The sequence below is a fragment of the Phascolarctos cinereus genome, unplaced genomic scaffold (genome assembly GCF_003287225.1).
Source record: "Phascolarctos cinereus isolate Bilbo 61053 unplaced genomic scaffold, phaCin_HiC Scaffold_726;HRSCAF=1367, whole genome shotgun sequence".
In the NCBI taxonomy this organism is placed as follows: domain Eukaryota; kingdom Metazoa; phylum Chordata; class Mammalia; order Diprotodontia; family Phascolarctidae; genus Phascolarctos; species Phascolarctos cinereus.
In genome coordinates, this window is record NW_027556098.1 from 245487416 (window position 1) to 245493449 (window position 6034).

A 6034-nucleotide genomic window follows, 5' to 3' on the forward strand; every position below is an offset into this window, starting at 1 on the left:
GGCATATGGAATCATAATGTTCTTGGCATGTCTGAACTCACGAAATCTGAATCCTTCAGTTCAAGGCTGCTGAGAGCCTTGAATGAGTCTTTGTCCTTAATGCTCACACTTTGTTCTTTGTGTGAGAGTATGATGAGGAAATGGAGCTAATTTTAAACATCCTCTTCCCAATGGTAATGGGACTCTAGGGAAAGGTTTAAGGCTTTGTGTGCTTTCCTCCCTCTTATCCCTTCAGGGACTGTTCTTCCTTAAATGATGTAGGAGCACCTGCTTCAGTCTGGGTTCAATTGCCTTATGACTACCTTATAGCTTTCTATCTTGAGCAGCTTTCAAGATACTGGGCAAATCAAAATAAAAGGGAAAAACTGCATGATTTGCTAATGACTACAGCATTTTTTCTAGTAGAAAATTCACCTAACTCATAAAGAAGTAGATTTGAGAAGGGGGTGGGGAGTGGGAAGCTGAGGAGGATAAGGAGAGTATAAATTAATAGATTTCATAGAGTCATAGCTTTAGTACTGGAAGGCATATTAGAACAGGGTTTCTTAAACTTTTTTTGTATCATGGACCCCTTTGGCTATTTGGCGAAGCCTATCAACCTCTTCTCAAAATGTTTTTAAATGCATAAAATACGTAGTCTTGCAAAGGAATATAATTCTATTGAAATACTAAAAGAAATATGAAAAACACAAATCTCAGGTCAAAACCCCTTCCTGAGAGTTTGTCTTGTCCAATTCCCACATTTTAGAGCTAGGGGTCTAGTGTGCTGGACTTGGAATCAGAAAGACCTTAGTTAGACTCCTGCTAGCTATATGATACTGGCAAGTCACTTAGATTGTCAGCCTCAGTTTCCTCATCTATAAAATGGGATAATAATAGTACCCAATAGTAATACCTCACAGGATTGTTATGAGGACAAAATGAGATAATAAAAATAAAAAGTTTTTTGAAAATCTTAAGGCATTATATAAATCCTAGCAACTGTTTTTGTTGTTATTGTTAGACAAAGGAAACAAGGCTGGTTGACGTTAAGTGACTTACCCAAAGTCTTACAGGTAGTTAATAGCCATGCTGAGATTTGCATCTATTTCCCCAACTCCAGTTTCCATTGGGTACATGCTGTTCATTCAGATCTTATGCTCTTGCTCCCACAAACAATTCACTGTCTCTGTTGCAGGCCCATTTTTTCACATTGGGCAACCATTGACCGCTAATTCTTGGTGATTCAAAAATTATGTAATTTTAAATAAAAAATATATATGACCTCAAGTAAGTTAGTTAGTAGTAGGACAATAATATATATAGTTAGTGGCAGACTGAACTACAATTTGAGATTTTAGGGAGGAATAAAATGACTTTTGCATTTTGTAAACAAAGTGCCCAAATTGAGAATCCCAAGCTTCTCCATGAGAGATCTGATTTACCTAATGTCAGCTCCATGACTCAGCTTAAAATTCAGACGTGCCTGTTCCCAGACCACTTAGCTGCGGCTTCTTGATGGAAATAAAGTGCTGCCTTCTGGGAGTTCACCACAAAGGGCTCAGAAAAAAAAAAAGGAAAGAAAAATCCAATATCTATTTGTCGGTAAAGACATGTGAAGTTTGATGGATCTGTTGGGACTGAACCACTAGATAGAGGTTTTAAAATGGAATTAAGTGGAATATAGATGCTGAAAGTCTCAAGAGACCTTGAAAGAATGAAATGTGAAAGATGGTGCCAGTGTCAGTGTAAGATCTGGTTACTCTTAAGCTCTTGTCTATGAGCCAGATTTGTAAAACTTGGCCTGAGTTCATAGTAATTCTGCACTTGGAAGTGTAGTTATGAAATGGCTTGTGCTTATGCCCCAATTAAAGAGCAACTCTCTTTAACAATGAGCTGGGGGTTGAGCTCCAAGCCCTGTACCAGGAAAGGTCACTTTCCTGTGTGGTTCCCATTGTAACCGCACACTATAAACAAAAGGACACCAGGCAACATAAAGACAGGGTCACCACTGGTGTTTATGAGAAATAATATTAAGTCTGGCAAATACATTCTTTAATAGAATTTTAAAAAAAACCATACAATTAAGCAGGAGTAAGGTAGAGATGCAATAGAGGGCACCTGTTCCTTGAGGCTACTTTAAAAAAAACCACACAGTTATATACCTCTCCACCTGTCCATTTAGATTTCATTTCTCATGGTTTTGAAGAATGGGACTGCACATATGGAAGACACCAAATGCTATGGTCACATTGTTGCCATGGGAGGACCAACACCTTTCTATTCAGTGTCCTTTTCTTGTTTTCTCTTCCAGTTCTTCCAAACTCCTGCCATGTGTAAAGGACCTCTACTTTCCTATTTGAGGTCTGATCTCCCATTAGTTTTCTCTCTTCTCAACTTGGGAAGAACTAGGTATAGATTACAGGGTCACTGTGATCAGCCAATGCCTTGCAGCTAGTGGTGCAGAGGATAGAGCACTGAGCTAGGAATCAGGAAGATCTGAGTTCAAATGCAGCCTCAGACACTTACTAGTTGTGAGACCCTGGGAAAGTCACTTAGCCCTGTTTGCCTCAGTTTCCTTATCTATAAAATGAGCTGGAGAAGGAAATGGCAAAGCAGTCTAGTATCTTTGCCAAGAAGACCCCAAATGGGGCTATGAAGAGTCTGTCTAGACATTGTTGTATTAGCCAACTGGTTCTCCATAGAACAGATTACTTAGCGGTACTTATGAGTGGAATGTCATACAAAGAGAAGACTACAGGAAATAGTGGCAGTCTACTGCAAAATATAAATTCTCTCTCCTGTCTAGAAGAAAGGAATTTGAAGACAAATATCCTCTCAGCAATACTTAGAATATCTCCTTTGAGCATCAATCATCTAACAGCCAAATACTTTTACAAGCATACTATTTTGCAATTAAATTATGTTACTATGAAAAATTATATAAAGAAACATGCAGATTAAGGAATAAATTATTTTAAATTCTGTAATTTTATCATATCAAAAGATTTGAACTCTACTTTTGTGAAAATTGAATGTGTGTTTATGATCCTCTCCACTAAAGTCCTTTGAAGCTTCCTTGTGATATGGAGGGAACCCTGTCCCACAAGGCTATGCCAGTGGAGCACAAATTCTGAAGGGTCCTACCAAGATAGTGAGGCTTCAAGTACATGCTTGGCAAAATGTAATCATATATCTGTCACTGGAGGACCTGTATAGCTAAATACAAAGAGGCTCATTTCCAGAAGGTTGGTTGCTAGCTGATTTTTTTTTTAATATTAGGGCATAGAGGGGTTGAGAGGAATTTAGACTTACACACAGAACAAAGTGTCTGTTAAGTGAGTACTCATGCTGATGAAATCATGCATCTTTTAAATACTTTTTTGTCAACCATTTCTAATATTTTTTGACTGTTAAGAAATATCACATGAAAGACTCCAAAAAGGCAAAGTCAAGGCAATTTAAAAATTTCGCATCTCCTGCTCCTCCCTCCCTCTAATATGTTGAAAATCTTATGATCTTAGAGTTAGAAAGGATCTTAGAGGCCTTCTAGACCAACTGCCTCATTTTACAAATGAGGAAATTGAGGACCAGAGAGGTTAAATTACTAGCTCACAATCATACAGATAGTAAGGAGGAGGGTCAGGTTTTAAACCCAGGTGCTCTGACTCTAAATTCAGCACATTTTCCACTATACCATATTATCTCTCTATAGAAGGTTCTTAATAAATATTCATTGAATGGAATTGAATGTACAGTTAATAAATCCTGCCCCTCTTTTGTTAGACTTGTTAAAGTAGAAATATTACTTGCTGAAAGTAAAAGACCAATTTTAAGGCAGTCCTTTGTCACAGTAAAACGACTCACACTAGCAACTTTAAAGTATTAAGAAACTTAACACAGTTTAAAAGTGGGTAACACAGTTTGAGTCCACACTTAACTAGGCAGTTTACAAACTGTGCAATAAGGGTGTCACAGAATCTTGGTCACATCTTTCTTGAGGCAGCAACAGTTGCATTACATACAGTTCTTTCAAATGTCTACAGAACTCTGTGATACTGTTCTCTCCCCTTCATGGAGGGAAGGGAAGAAGGAGAGGGGAAGCTATTTATATAGAAGCTATTATGTGCCAAGCACTGTGCTAAGCACTTTACAAATCTTGTACCTTCAATTGGTGTTATATTCATTTCTGATTCATTCCGATTCACAATAACCATCAAGTAATATAAAAGAATCTGCAACAATTAAGTTCTAGATCAGAGATTCTTAGTCACATTTTGTGTCATGGATTCCTTAAGCAGTCTGATACCTTTGGACTTTTCAGAATAATGTTTTTAAATGAATGAGATAAAATACATAGGATTAGAAAGGAAAGCAGTTATGTTGAAATATACTAGTGTGTATATATGTACATTTGTACATATACATATATAAGTGTGTATACACACATATGTGTGTGTATGCACACAACATACAAGACTCCTGGAGTATAGTCAAAGATCTCTTGGGGGTACATGGACCCCAGTTAAGAACCTTGTCCTATAGTGAAGCTAGCTTATCAGTCAGAACACATTTATTAAGTGCCTGTTTTGTGCCAGACAGTGCCCTAAGTATTTCAGGTCAGGGACACAGACATAAATTTTGTAATTCCTCCCTTAATGAGGAGCTTCTGTGCCTTAGGAAAGACAACATGTACATATTTCAGTGTGTACAAAGCATAAAGAAAATAAATACAAGATAATTTTTGATAGAAGACATTATTAGCTGGGAGATCAGTAGAGGACTTGTGTAGGAGGACCTGAGCTTTGAAAGAAATGGGATTCTAAGAACAGTGGTGAAAGTGGGATGCATTCCAGTTATGGAGGATGGCCATTGTACAGGTGAAGAAACAGGAGGTGGAGTGTCATGGGTAGAGAACTCAAGATGAGGGGCAGCGAGGTAGTGCAGTAAATAGAGCTCTAGCCTTGAAGTCAGGAGGACCTGAGTTCAAATTCAGCCCCAAACACTTAACACTTATTAGCTGTGTGACCCTGGGCATCGCCTCACCAAAAAGCAAAAAAAAAAAAAAAGAAAAGAAAAGAAAAGAAAAGGAACACAAGATGGAGAGTTTGCCTGGGTTATTGAATTCATTGGACACATAAGACTGGCAAGGTAGGCTAGAATTAACTTGTGAAGGATTTCAAATATCAGAGGAGTTTGTCTCTGATCCTAGAGGAAATAGGGAGTCACTGATGTTTATTGAGCAGGGGAGTGAAATGACCAGACCTGTGCTTTAAGAATATATATTTGGCATCTGTGTGGAAGATGGATTGGAGAAGAGAGAGACCAGTTCTACAGTGGACAGAGTGTCAGCCTTGGAGTCAAAAAGACCTGAATTCAAATTCAGCCTTAGATACTAACTGTGTGATCCTGGGCAAGTCTCTTAAACTCTATTTGCCTCAGTTTCCTGGGTGATAATATGAGAATGATAATAGCACCTACCTCTCAGGGTTGTTGTAAAGATCAAATGAGACAATAATTGAAAAGTGTTTAGTACAGTGTCTGACGCATAGTAAGGACAGTATAAATGTTAGCTATTATAATTACTTAAGTCACAATCATTGTAACTCAGCTCAACCAGGATGTACATATCAGGAATACAATAGGGTTTCTGGTTGTCAGCTTCATGGTTAGCTAAAGTAGAGAAGAGCCAAGCAAGTTAAGCAGAAGAAACACACAATACAATGGTGAAAATAAAAACTTTTTAGATCAAAGGCAGAACATCCATCCCTGGGGGGTGGTGCGAATCATCTCTAACTTCAAACCTCGAGTGGATATGTGGCCTTATATCACTTCCCTTCATGTGCTCTATGTTCCAGCCACACTGGTCTACTTTCCCTGAGGAAATATGCACTTTCCTTTCCTCTTTCTGAGACTTTTTGCATACCTAAAGTGTCCTTCTCATTTACCTAATATATATTGTTTTCTGTTGGTTATCTCTAATTTATCCTGTAATGTATCCTGTTTGAACATAGTTTTTTGCATGTTGTCTCCTCCATTAGACTGTGAGCTACTT